This window comes from Macrotis lagotis, chromosome X (genome assembly GCF_037893015.1).
Source record: "Macrotis lagotis isolate mMagLag1 chromosome X, bilby.v1.9.chrom.fasta, whole genome shotgun sequence".
Classification (NCBI taxonomy): domain Eukaryota; kingdom Metazoa; phylum Chordata; class Mammalia; order Peramelemorphia; family Peramelidae; genus Macrotis; species Macrotis lagotis.
In genome coordinates, this window is record NC_133666.1 from 208,895,665 (window position 1) to 208,910,709 (window position 15,045).

Sequence of the window (15,045 nt, forward strand, 5' to 3'; positions counted from 1 at the left end):
GAAGAGAGAGGAAGAAAAGGGGGGAAGAGGAGAAGGAAGAGAAAGATGATAACTCACTATTGTCTAGTTAAACATTAAGTTGTCCAGTAATAACTATCCAGCAAGTTTTTTAAAAAAATGATTATTTCTTGCAAATAGTCTTATACTAACAGTTTATACAGGACAGTAGAAAGGAGAATCACAAGTGTCCTCTTCCCCCTATATTTTCCTAGAATTTCTTTGGTATACAATTTCTTAAAAGTCATGATCAAAAAAAGTATATAATCATATTTCAAGTAATTATTCAGGAAACCTATCACAGTATCTTAAGTCTAGAAGATAAAACAGAAATGGAAAAATTCACTGATTTACTGATTTAATTCAAAAAAACCACCATTTTTCAATCTAGTCTAGTCAAGCCTAAATTTGTCTTTGCAACTTCTACCCATTGGTGATGGTTTGGCCTTCTGGTGTCAATATCAAATCTATTCCTTCTTCCACATAACACTCCTTCTTATGATAGGCATGGGACAATATCTTTTTCCTTTGTAGATGATAATAATTTGAAAGGTGATTTTATTCAACCAAGTGAAAAATCCTAGGAATATTATAGCCAAATTTCAGAGCTCCTATGTCAAGCCATATTAGGTCAACAAACCACTAAGCCACTAAATCTTGTGTTCACCTAACTGGCTACACAATATTAGAATTGTTTCTTTCTGGACTGTTTGCAATACTGATATGACAGCAAGTCACTTAACCATGTTTGCCTCAGTTTTCTCATCTGTCAAATAAGCTGGAGAAGGAAATGGCAAGCCGCTATAATATCTTTGCCAAAAAAAAAAACCCAAATGGGGTCACAGTCAGATATAACTGACATGACTGAACAGCAAGATAAAAAGAGAGATAAAAGAATAAAGAAGAAAAAAAGAAAGAAATATACAGTTACTGATCATAATTGTGAATATGAATAGGATGAACTCAGAAGTAGATAGTAAATAATAGAATGGATTAGAAATTAAAACCTAACAATATGTTGTTTATAAGAAAAACACTTAAAACATAAAGACATTCACAGAATTAAAATAAAGGGTTGGAGAAGAATCAAAAATGCTTCAACTGAAGTGAAAAAGGCAGGGATAGCAATCATGATCTCAGTCAAAGAAAAATAAAAAATAGAACAAATTTAAAAAGATAATCAGGGAGACTGCATTTTGCTAAAAGAAACCATAAACAATAAAATATCATAAAAATATTTTTTTTGAAAGGCAATGGGGTTAAGTGGCTTGCCCAATGCCACTCAGCTAGGTAACTGTTAAATGTCTGAGGCTGGATTTGAACTCAGGTAACTCCTGACTCCAGGGCTGGTGCTCTATCCATTGTGCCACCTAGCCACCCCTATAAAATGTTTACAGAGTATTTTTCCTAATACAAGCCTCATTTTTGAAAATATATTGAGAACTGGATCAAATTCATAAAAATTAGAACAATAAAGTTATTTACAGTCATAATTAAAAATTCTCTAAATCACTATTGAGAAAGATAAAACAACTCTGAGGTACCACCTCACACCTATCAGAAATGACAAATGTCGGAAGGGTAGGGAAAAATAGGTACATTAATTCAGTTTTGGTACAGTTGTAAACTGGTCCAACCATTCTGTAGAACAATTTAAAACTGTCCAAAAGGCTCTAAAACTCTGCATACCCTTTGACTGAGAAAACTATTACTTATCTATATCCTAAAGAGATGAAAGGAAGAGGAAAAGGAAAAGTGGTTGTTTATAGAAAAATATTTATAGCAGCTCTTTCTAAGGAGGCAAAGAATTGGAAACTGAGGAAATGCTTTTCCACTGGGGAATGGCTGAACAAGCTGTGGCATGTGATTGTACTGAAGTATTATTGTGCCATAAGAAATGACCTGGAGGTGATTTCAGAAAAACATGACTAGATCTATATGAGTTGAGGCAAAGTGAAGTGAGAAGTGAGAACAAAGATCACTGTGAACATTTAATGGCAATATTCCAGTAAGGATGATCAATTGTGAAAGACTTTTGACTACTCTGATCAGTAAAATGATTCAACACAATTCCAAAGGACTCATGGTGAAAAAATGCTGTTCCTCTTCAGAGACAGAGAGAGAAATAAAAAACTCTGAGGGGCAAATTGAAGTTTAACTTTCTCATGAAAAACTTTAATTTTCATTGTTTTTTATATAAACACATCTTACATGATTTCACAAGTATAATTGATGACATTATTTACTTTCTCAGTGGGTAGTGAAGGGGTAAGAAGGAGATAGAAAATTTGGAACTCAAAATTTAAGAATAATGTTTAAAATAAAATAAATTTTAAAAAGAGGAACATCACAGAATTTTATCATTCTGTTATTTAATCATGTCACATCTATGTCCCTCCCTCTTCCTATTCTTATGAGAGAGAAAAATATCAGTTTAAAATTTTTTTAAATTGTCATAAGACACAATGATTTGGGGATGGAGTCTGAATAAACAGAAGTAACTCAGTTTTACTTACATGGCCAAATAAAATCAGATACAAAGAATGAAGGATAATTAGGTTTTTTTTTCTTTTGCAAGGCAATGGGGTTAAGTTGCTTGCCCAAGGCCACACAGCTAGGTAATTATTAAGTGTCTGAGGCTGGATTTGAACTCAGGTACTCCTGACTCCAGGGCCAATGCTCTATCTGCTGCACCACCTAGCTGCCACTGGGACAATTAGTTTTGAGGGCTATGTTTCCTATAATGAATATAAAACTGAATATTATGGTAATGTTGCAAATCATAAGTAGATCACAAAATTTGAAAGTTGGAAGGGATTTTACCAACTAATTTTTCTTGGTCAGTTGTTTCAGTCATGTCCAAATCTTCATGACTCCATTTGGGGTTTTCTTGGCAAAGGTACTGGAGTGGTTTCCCATTTCCTTCTTCAGCTCATTTTATAGATGAATTAATAGGGTTAAGTTAAACAAGGTTAAATGACTTGCCCAGGGTCACAGAGTTAATAAAGTGTCTCAGGTCTTCCTGACTCCAGGCCAGATGCTCTATATACTGCATAACCCAGCTATCCTATTGACGCCATCTTTTATATGAAAGAATTAACACTATAAAATAGTCAATAAATCATCATTTGCCCTCTTGTTGAGGTCAACCCAAGGAGGGAGAAGCCACCATTTTCTAAGGTAGTTTAGTCAAGCCTAAATTTGTCTCTGCAATTTCTACTCATTTGTTGTGGTTTGGACTTCTGGTTTCAATATCAAATCTATTTCCTTTTCCACATAACAGATAGGAATAGGACAAAGTCTAGTCTTTGACTTTCATATAAGTAATAACATGTCTTCTCTTATGATGTCTAAACATTCCCAGTTCCTTTCAACTATACTCATATGAGCCAAAGGCTCACCACCATTCTGTTTGCCCACCTCCATAAACTCTCCATCTTATCAATGTCCACAAATTTTGGTACTCAAAACTGAACACAATAATCCAAATGAAGTCTGATGAAGGCAGAGTAAAAAAGAATTACCACTTTCCTATTCCTGAAAGTTATGCCTCTCTTAATATAGCTCAAGAGCATATTATTTTTTTCTGAATGCTATATCATACTATAGACTTATATTGATCTTGAAATATTCACTGTATTTCATACCAACTGTGATCTAGCCATATCCATCTTATCTTATACTTGTAAATGTATATTTATATTTTACACTTAAATGTAAGACTTTATATTTATTCCTTTTGAATTTCTGCCTATTAGTTTTAATTCAATTAACCTAGCCCACCAGGATCTTTATATGTTTCTTCTTTAAATGCACACACATAAAAAGCTTTTCCCATGAATATTTTCATCAGGCAATGTCACATAAGTCAGTTTACCATCATTGTTGCATGTCAGAATGGTTAAATAGAGGGTTACTTTACAAATAAATAAGAAATAATAGCAGGCTTTTAAGATCATTTATCTAGAAATTAAGCAGAAAAACTCTTATTGTTATCCTTTTCTATGTCAATTAACTCTGATTCCACTTTATAGAATCAGGTCTTTATCTAGAATTAGAGACCACAGGGAAGTATCAGTCACAGAATTTTATTACAAAACATTCATGATTATATAACAGCAACAAGAGGGATTTCACTCTTATTTACAATGCCAAAGTAAACAGACATAACAGAGTCAATATATTTTCAGTGAGGAAGGAATTCACAGCTGAATTTTAAAGTGTTATTGAACAGTGGCCTGTGAGGAGTACTTCATATTCATTTAATGGAAAGATGGTGTGACAATTTGATTTTGTGGTAGGGACCCAATTGTAAAGCAATGCTATTATCCACAATATCAGCTCACATGTTTTTCAGATCTTCATTTCACTGTAGGGTTTCCAGTAATGGTACATGAGCTCAATAAAAGGTAAAATCCAGGGATCTGAAAAAAAATTTTTTTATTTAACAATGATTAAAGCTACCTCTAGTCCTCAAAATTTTAAAGCATTTCTCTGATAACTTATAACCTGAATTAGATGGTCTTGACTGGTGTAGTTAATTCACAATATACATATATGTATACAAACATTAATTAATAGTTATGAAAACATGTCAGCACAATCATCAAAATAGCAAGAATTAGAAGAAATGTTTAAATCATTAGGTTTTTAAATAGCCATTTAAATGACCATTAATCTTTGATTAGGAATAAGATTTCACTAAAAGGGATGTCAATATAGTATAAAATAAGCTACAATACTTACTTTATAAGGGTCTCATCTTGGAATATGGTAACTACTCCCTTGTTCTTGGATGTTCTTCCTGACTCCAAAATAAAATCAGAAAAATTAATCTATACGCACACACACATATATACATAATACTATAGAGTTTGAAATGACTTTGACATTATTATAGGATAATGTCTGAGAAAACTTAGAATGTTGAAAATAGCATTTCTACCTGTTCTCTCATTCTGCAAACACTTCTTTGTCCTGGTTCCTAGGAAAATGATGAGTAAAACAGAAGGTCAGCAAAGTACTAAGTACGACAAAGTCTCTAAGAAAAAGTTAACCTAGGTAAAGCCTATCAAAAAAATTCTTACATTATTTTGCAAAGAGATCACCTGGGCCCCCTTCAGCAACATGTGTAACTCAGAAAAGAGAGATTTAATGGATTTTTTAGCCCGGCTGTTAAGTGGTCCCTTCCCATAGAAGGCTGATGTGTTGTTTCTCAGAAGTTCTTCAGTTGATTGATTAGGAAAAACCACCCCTGAAACAAACTTTTCTGACTGAAGAAATGTTTGACTTGTCTAGTTTTCTTATCAACCTGACTTTCAGACAACATTTATGGAGAAAAGCTTACAGTATGATACAAGTTAGGTTGAAGAACAACAATCTTCCAGTATCTGAAGATTTACATGAGAAAAAAGAAAAGAAATACATGAGAAAAAAATCCACATTATTAATATTCTCCTGTTTGATCAAGTCAATCAACATAGAGAGTGGCCAAGTGTAATGCACAAATTCATTTAGGAACCTGAAGGGATTTTCCTCTCACTTTATCTGTTTAAGTAACTTTCATCATTTCACTATTATTAGGAACACATAAAATTTGTGAGTAATTGCTCAAAAAACTTGAATTAAATCAATGACATAAACAGAAACTTTCCAAGGAAAGAAGAATATCATACCTGTCACACATCTCTCGTGATTCCTTGGGCATGACCATTCCATATTATGAAAGATTCAGCTTTCTAGAATCCTTATTTAACTCACAGTCCTTTAAGTCCCCAAAAGTGCAGGAACTGCTTTTCTGCAGTTTCACAGAGATTTTAAATTAATATATTCTTATATACTTTACTGAACTTGTTATACTAATTAAAATTGTAAAAGTTTGAGTAGGATAGATTAGGACACAGGAGAGGGCAATAGTAATGGAAAGTTTAATTTTAATTTTCCTTACTCTATTCCTTCTATCACTTCATATAATAAGCACCTCAGTATCATCATCGTTGGAATACAAGGCTTTTGAAAATAAGTCATTTGAAAATACATTGGGTTGAATTTTAGTATAGAAAGTTAATGCTTAATAACACTTTTCTGTTTAAATGATGGGTAAACTGTGGCACAAATGTTCATCTAACATACATTTATTGAGGACCTATAATGTGGACTCTGCTAGACTCTATAGTGGAATACATGTATATGGCTGAAGTACAGTGGATAATCCCCAGGTCTTGAAGAGTTTATAAATAAATTTTTGCCCCCATAATACTTAGTATGTTCTTGAACATATAGCAAGAACTCAAAGTAAATGCTTAGCAAATTGAAACAGAATTCAGAATTCACTAGGCTTCCACATCTTCTAAGTAATTTTCACCAACATAACCTTTGCAGGGTGAGAAGATGGTAGAATAAGAATTTTGAATCTGATGTCATGATATTGACTACTTATTACAGGATAGACTTTCCTGTAATAACTAATATGGAAAGCATTGCCAGTTTTCTATAATATGTTATTTATATTTTATTCATTTGACAAATGTTTATTGAACACCACTATTTGCAAGGCACCATGCATCATCTAATACATAAAAACATAATACTCTTATTAGTAGTGAAGAGAGAGAATAAGTTTGGGTAATTCAGGTATAAGAATAAGAAAAAAAAGATGGATCCATATGAGTCTTGTAGAAATAAATATTCTGAATTTAATAAGGGAGGGTGAAGATAAGGAATGGAATATAAACAACAACATTCAAGTTTCCATCAAGGATCTAATTATATATGTAAATTGTAGCAAGCAATAGAGAAGACCTCAAGTAGAAAAACTACTTCAAACAAATACCTATAACAACAGGAAAGCAAGAATCAATGATGTTATATTATAACTTACTCAGGACAGTATTAGGAACGAAGGCCAGTTATAATGCTCCTCGTATGACACAAAACAGTATTAGAGTGCTGATAGATATAGAGTCAAGAAGGCCTTGTTTCAAATCTTGCCATCATAACTTACTAGTTCTGTGAGCCTGAGCAAAACTCAATTTCTTCATCCATAAAATATATGTTTGATGTAATAAGACTATCTGTAGTGAAGATGCAATGCCATAATGTATGTGAAGCACTTTGGAAATAAAGTATTATGTAACTATGAGATGAAAGAACTGAAGGAAAGAAAAGTGTACAAAGTCAGCTACTTGTGCAGGGTGACCCCATTTAAAAATATTGTTTGGACTTTGGGTATGTGGGTAGCCTGCCTAAAGGAGAAGCAGTTCCATCTCCCTAAGATATTGTAATGAGAGAGGAACTGAGGCAGCACTAATCTCATCTCTTTGCTGATTATGTGTACCAATCAATATACTTTTGTTTTTCTCTGGCAATTCTTTACTACTGTCTATAACAAGCAGCACAGTATGAATCAGAGTTAGCTGCACCCAACCACTTACTATCTTGTGTACTAAACAACAAAATTTTACCTTTCTTTTCCAGAGTCTGTCTCACTAACCAGGGCAAGGTCTGAAGTAATATTTTTTTTTAAGAGGAAAGAGGAAAATAAAAAAGGAGAAAAATTGAAACTTTAGGTCATACATTTGAGAAATGTTTACACAAATTATAATATATACATTCAAAAGAATATTACTGAACCACAAATAAGGCAAATATCATAAATACTAAGAAATATAGGATGGCATACCAAAGGAAAAAAGAGCAAAAAAAATCCCCCCCCAAAACCCAGACAAGATATATGCTTAGTAGAAGCATATAAAGATAACAAAATGTTGAAAATTATCTTTGAAAAAAAATAAGATATAGGGAAATCAATAGGCCAAGTTTGTCACTATATTGTTAAAACTTTCATAAAACACAAATTTCTAGATGAATTATAAATAACAATTTATAATTCTCTGTACATATTTTAATTCTTAATCTATTAAATATTTGTCTAGCCATGGATTAGAAACAGAGGATCTTGGTTTGAATTATCACTCTGCTACCTACCACCTAAACTTAAGTTGTTTAACTTCCTAGAACTTCAGTTTCTTCATCTAGAGAATGAAAATGTTGATATAAGTTCTTTCTAGTTTTATATCCATGATCTTATATGTTTATGGAAGATCAGGTAGAAATGGACTATTTAGATCAAATCTGGGGGTACAGAAGAAATAGACATTCAAATTAAACTGAGTAGATCATCTCATTAACACCATTTCCTTTCTCAACTTCCATAATACATCTCATACTAGTAGATTTGTTGGATTTATATGTAAGAGATAATGAAGATAACCAAGAGAACTTCCCCTTCCTATCCATCCCCCCTAGTCTGCTATTATTAGGGCTAGGGCTATATATATTCCATGGAGTATTAATGTACAGTACTACCTGTGGAGTTGACTTGCATTCTCCTGGTCACTTCTGATGATATGTAAGGTGTCTTGGCACTAGACAGTTTTCACTTTGGAATGATACAATAATCCCTTAATCATCCCTTGTTCCCTACGATGGTGGTATGAAGGATGGAGAATTTGAATCATCTATAATAGGGTTTTTTCCTTAAATCAATACCTGAATAGTTAGCCAGGAATGAATCTTCCTTCTTGAGCTGTTTTCCTGATAGTTGAGCAAGCAGTTAGGATTCTACAAGTTTTTCTTATGTCCTTCCAGTGGTGGGTGAGGAGAATCCCTATCTTTTCCCCAGCAGTTACAGCAACAGAAGTTAGAATTTTTCTGTGATAGATCAGAGTGAGACTGACTTTCCTCTCGCTTCTTGTTTTTTTGGGGGGGGTCTCTTTATCTGAACACAGTTGATTAAATGATGTTTAGACTTGTAAGTGATAAAAGATATATTTTGCCTCAGTGATCCATTATGGCCTTGTTTTCTGCATGTGGCTGTACTTAAATAGCTTATTTCCTCACTGCTAGATGGAGTAACTGATCCAAAAATTCCAAAGATTCCTTTGCATATGGTTGATACTTAGTAAATATTTATTGCATTTATAACTTGTTGACAAAAAATACTTTAAAAAAACAAGTTTTTCTGTAGCCTAGTTAAAATTTGACCCTAAAGGAATGAGAAAATGAACTGCTTATTTAAGATATAATCACAAATCAAAATGAAAACAAGACAATAGTGGATCACTGAGGAAGCATATATATATATATATGTATATATATGTCACTTATAACTCTTATATTGCTTTTCAATAATGCAAGACTTATTTTTACAATAAGTGAAGAAAACAAGCATAGTACATGGTTCAAATTGAAGATAAGCAATAGAAAATGAAGCCCATCTAATGAAAGTAGAAATTATTTTGCTCATTATTTTGTAAATCATGACTGGCAAAACAAAATAAAAAATATCTAAATATCTAAAAATATAGTCTGACACTACTGTACCATGGAGTACCATGTCCAAAGAGCTATGAAACTGCACACCTCCAACATTATCACTACCAGGTCTTTATCCCAAAAGAGATAAGAAATAAAAAGGAAAAGGTCTGATATGTACAAAAATATTTATAGCAGCTTCTTTCTAGTGGCAAAGAATTGGAAAGTGAGGGAATGTTCATCAATTGAGGAATGGCTGAACAAGCTATGTTATATGATTGTGATGTTACATTATAGTGCTAGAAGAAATGATGAGCAAGATGCTCTCAGGAAAGACTTACAGGAACTGATGCAAAGTGAAATGAATAGAACAAGAACAACATTATACATAGTAACAGCAATATTTTAAGGTGATCAACTGTGATTAACTTCAGTATTCTCAGAAAAACAATGATCCAAAACAATTCTTAAAGACTTATGATGAAAAATGCTCTTCATTCCCAGAAAAAAAGTGATGGAGTCTGAATACAGATTGAAGCATTTTTTTACTTTATTTTTATTGAGATTTTTTGTCTATATTTTCTTTTACTTTATGGTTTATATGGAAATATATTATATATGACTAAACAGGTATAATATATATCAAATTATTTGCCTTCTCAATGGGAGGGAAGGACAGGACATTTTGGAATTCAAAATTTAAAAACTAATGTTAAACTGTAGCTCCCATTTAAAATTCTACCTTCTATGAAAAATATAAGAATTTTTATTTGCTATGTATATAAAGATAAAATATTAAATCACAAATTCTTACTGGTTAAGGGAAATAAAATTTGATTATTCTTAAAAGAGACTATTCTCAGACTCTAAATGAAAACTTTAGTGAATTTAAAATCATGGGGGGGCATTTTGATGTCATTCAGTCATGAAGCTTTATGTTTCACTGTAGTTAGAAGGACCCATGGTCAGGCCACAAAGTAGGAATTTGATCAATTAATTATATGGGTACCAAATTGAATTTCCCAGAAGCACAAATACGTTATTTTTTATTCTTATTTGTCCTTGGGCACAAAAGTAATCATTTTATCTTCTATATAACATTCAAACATGCTCAAAGGATATAAAACCTATTTTATTTCTCTCCCAGATAACTATAACTGCAGAAGACCTAAGATCAATTAAAATTTTTCCTACAATCTCACCATAAATTTATGAAGACATTCTGTAAAAAAAAATTGATTATCTTACACAGAAATGAAACAGTTCATTCAGTAATGAAGGATTTCATGTTAAGAACTACTTTGTAAAGTTGGCAAAGGTACAACTACACAAGGACTATACAAAGAACTTCTAAGACCTACAAGTATCAGAAGATGTATTATTCTCTTTTGCCACATGTGTATCCTTTACATGTACCTCATTACCACATTTCTTAAATATGAAATCACTCTTACTTATAGATGCTGTTTGTATTTGTGAGAATTTGCCTTTCTTGTTGGGGAGGAGAGAAACACTATATCAACTGTTACTCTGCCATCTTAATAAATGCTTTGGATAAAAGTTTATTCTGTCTACTAGCTTATTGTTAATGGGGAGCACAGCGGGGAGCATAGCATTGGGAGTTCATGAACTAAAGTAGTAGGAGAAGCCACTAGGATTTTAGATTTACTCCTAGAATAGGTTAATAGCAACTCTCTGGGGACATAATCCTTTTATGCAAGAGCAAGTTGAGGATGCATTTAGGGCCTTGATCCAGGGTATTTTAAGCCTTGTACATTTTCAGTGACCCCTAGGGAGATTATTCATCTAGTACTCTCTCCCTGGATACATTAGTTTTGTCTGGGAGTCATCAGGGAAAAATTAGCATTTCTTTCTTTTTTTTTGTTTCAGACTTCAATAAGACAACTGTTTTCTTGTGTATCTATTTTTTTAAGTCAGATCAATTTTGTTGGCATATGCACTCAAACGAAATTATTAATATTTGTGGTATTTCTGTGTCTTATAATGTAAGCAGTATGAATTTTGCATCCTTAAAATATTAATGCTTGAGAAATTCTGTGCCTCATTCATGTTGCTCATCTTTTTTTCATTTTTACTTTTAAAGCAGATCTAGACTACTTGCCTTATTGTGATATAGATCCAGTTTTCCTAAGATCCTTATGAGCTGTAAGTCCACTAGATGAGGTTTGCCTATTGGTTGAGTAAGAAATCCCAATTGGCTGAATAGCTTTTTAAGGGGTGGCTCACATCTCTTTGGTGCTTTTCTGTTTTCTTTTTAAGTTTATCTACTTGTCCTACTGAGATTTAAATTAGGAATTCTATTAAAGATCATTTGGGGAAATTTCAGGAGCTCTATGGTGCAGGAAAGAGGAAATTTTTGTTTGCATCTTCACTGAGAAAGATTATTCTAAGTGTTAGAGGATCTCAAGAGATATTTTGGTTTAACTGGTGTGTGAAGAAACACCTCCAATTATATCACTTTTAAGCTAAAAGGAATCATGAATGAATTTTCAACCAGAATAGTATGGATTATCATCTGAGGGTGAGGGGTGAGGCTTCCAGTAGACCCTAAGTCTATATTTTTTGGGAACTCAACGGGGAAAAGGGCTTCCTTTTATAAGGGGAAACTTGATTTCTTTTCCTTTTTCCATTCTTCACTATCTTGTTTGGGATTAGTCTTTAAAAATACCAAGACAGATGATGAATTATTAGAACTTTGTAAAATTATATTTATTAAGTTGCATCACCGTGTACTTCTCAAGCAAATGTTTTGAAAAAGATGCCAACATTCATGCCTGTACTTCCTCTACTTTCACTCAATTCTTAACCTTAGGCAATTTTGATTCTAATCGATCACTTCGCTGAAAGGCTCAACAAAGTGATCACTGATCTCTTAATTACCAAACCTGTTCTTTTCTCAAAACTTCTCCTTTTCATGGGGTGGCTAGGTGATGCAGTGGATAGAGCACCAGCTCTGGAGTCAGGAGTACCTATGTTCAAATCCAGCCTCAGACACTTAATAATTACCTAGCTGTGTGGCCTTGGGCAAGTCACTTAACCCCATTGCCTTGCAAAAAACTAAAAAAAATACTTATCCTTTTCAGTTTCTCTATTGCATACACTCTCCTCTATGGGATTTTTGTGACACTAGTCTCTTCTAGTTCTCCCTTACTGGTTTCCATACTGGCTCATCACCCACATCATTCCTTTAACTGAATATTATGCAACATTCTGTCCTAGGTCCTTATTTTCTCCTTCAGTTACCTTATCAATTCTTATAGGTTTAACTATCCCCTCAATCTAGATGACCCATATTTCCAACTCTAGTCTCTTTCTAGAGCTTTATTCCCACATTGTCAATTGTCTATTGGACATTTTAATTGGGATAGTATAGTAATAACTCAAACTCAACATTTTCAAAACAAAATTCATTATCTTTTCCTTCAAACTCTTCCCTCTTCCAAACTTCACTATTTCTGCCCAAGACACCACTATCCTTCCTCTCCCAGGTTGGTAATCTTAGCATTATATACTCAATTTCTCTCTCCCTCATTTCACATATCCAACATTCACCTCCACAACCTCTATAAAATCTAATCCCTTCTCTCTACTCATAGCTACCACTTAATCCAGTACTCATTATCTTTCACTTAATAATGCAAGAGCTTAATTGATTTCATGCATGAAGTCTTTATATCTCTAGTCTAGTTGCCAAACTAAGTTTCTGACTATTTCCCTATTCCACCAACTCCAGTTACTTCCTAGTGCCTCTGGAATAGAACAAACTCCTTTGCTAATTTTTGAAAGCCTGACTTCAACCTATCTTTCCACCTCCATCATACATTACTCATCTTCTTGTACTTTGCTTTTCAGTCAAATTAATCTTCTCACTGTTCCTCACATAAGTTGAGACTAAAGTACCCACCCCAGGTGTTCATAAGGACTAAATCTGCCCAACCTGTGGTAGAGCATTCCGAGCTCATAGTGGTCTAAACAGTCACAGTCAGACCCACTGTAATTTGTCTCAAACATAGTGATATCGTTTTGGTCTTCTTCAATAACAAAGGAGATTTCATTCCCTCCTTTTCTGTGATTCATAGAATCCTCTTCCTTTTAAGACAAAACTCAGTCATCGTCCTCTTTCTTTATAAAGTTTTTTTTTTTTTATCACCTCAACTGCTAGAGCCTTTCCAAAATTACCTGGCATTTACTCTGTATTTATTCACTCTTTATTTATACTTAATATAAGTGTGTGTGTGTGTGTGTGTGTGTGTGTGTGTGTGTGTGTGTGTGTGTGTGTGTGTGTGTATTTTATCTCCCATTAGAATGTAAGTTCCTTTTCAAGCATTGAAATTTCAAGCAAGTACAGGACCTGGAACACAAGAAGTACTTAATGTTTACTGATTGCTTTCTGAAGAATTGCTTGTGAATTATATCATTGTAGACTTTTCTAAGATTCTTTAATAAAAGCAAAAGAAACTTCCTTCAAATTAAGATTTTGCAAATTGATTCTCTTCAAAGAATTTTTAAAATACCTGAGCAATAAAATGAAAATAGGTTTTTCACGATTGCACATATATAAACTATATCATATTGCTTACTGTCTTAGGGAAATGGGAGGAAAGAGAGGAAGGAAGGAAATTTGAACTCAAAATTTTATAAAAAAATGGATGCTAAAATTACTTTTACATGAAATTGGAAAAAAAACCATTAAAATTTTTAAAAAACAAAAGACAATAAATGAGCAATAATTATATATATCCTTTTAGATAGTTTTAAGTTTAAACATTTATTAAATTAAAACAAATGCCTGAATTATGAGAGAAGTGTTTTGTCAAACTGAAAAGACTTCTATAAATTTGTTATTTTCACAAGAGGCACCAGTAAATCAGGAAAAAAATATTAGTATTGTAATCAGAAAGCCATTACTTGAGTCTAGATTCTACCATTTATAAGATGTGTAATGTGGGGAAATAGTGAGTACTTAATCTCTCAATGACTAAGTTGTTCTTCATTGATAAAATGTGAATAAGTGTTATTGCTACTTTTGCAAGGAGAAAACCTGGTATAGTGTGCCAAGTATTGGAAAAGTAGCAATAGCAAATTATTTCAAAGGTATTTTCAGAGATTTTCCTTTCAGTAAAGACTTTTCAATTTTAACATAAGCACATACCAGTCCTCTACTTCAGAACAGCACTCAAAATTGTAGTTAATAAAGACACAGAGGAAAAAAGTATTGTCTTTAGATGCTGTAGCCAGAGTTCTATCTATTGATTGACACCAGGCATAAATGTGAAAAGTTTAATATTATGATGGCTCTCCTCCAAAATAAAGGAGGAACAAAGAAACAATTGAATTGAGCCAAGCTTCCAATGTGATATAACTGGGAGACATACAATAATAACTGAACATTTGCAAGCCTTAGTTATTTCATCTTTAAAATAGGGCTAAGATCATATCTGTTTGAAGAAAAAGGACTAGATTAGATTATATTTCAAAATATTTAAATTTTTTTAAAAGTCTAAGATTTTTGTGTACTTCTCAGAGATAGGTCTCATTACTATCAATTCCTGGTTTTGGGGGGAGACCTAAAGTTCCAAATCTAGTCTACAGAAGGATATGATCCTTTTGGATAGGTTTATTCTCATTTATTGGGAAATGCTGGAAAGGGTTTAACTTGGCAAAGAATGGCTTCAGAAGACATGTCCACAGTGGCCATAAATACTACAGGCA

At 32.9% G+C, this 15,045-nt stretch overlaps 1 protein-coding gene and 1 long non-coding RNA gene across 3 annotated transcripts in view; both read right to left on the reverse strand.

The window, feature by feature from the left end:
- KCNN2 (potassium calcium-activated channel subfamily N member 2) overlaps positions 1 to 15,045 on the reverse strand; it is a 187,324-nt gene that overhangs the window by 127,393 nt on the left and 44,886 nt on the right. The window lies entirely within an intron of this gene.
- On the reverse strand, positions 4,070 to 14,058 carry LOC141502770 (uncharacterized). 2 transcript variants are annotated; one of them, XR_012472636.1, is made up of 3 exons: positions 5,673 to 14,058; positions 4,943 to 4,981; positions 4,070 to 4,801 (listed from the first exon to the last, which is right to left on the reverse strand). It is a non-coding gene; the product is annotated as an uncharacterized LOC141502770 (long non-coding RNA). The 2 variants fall into 2 exon arrangements; XR_012472635.1 differs by having other exon boundaries at positions 4,943 to 14,058.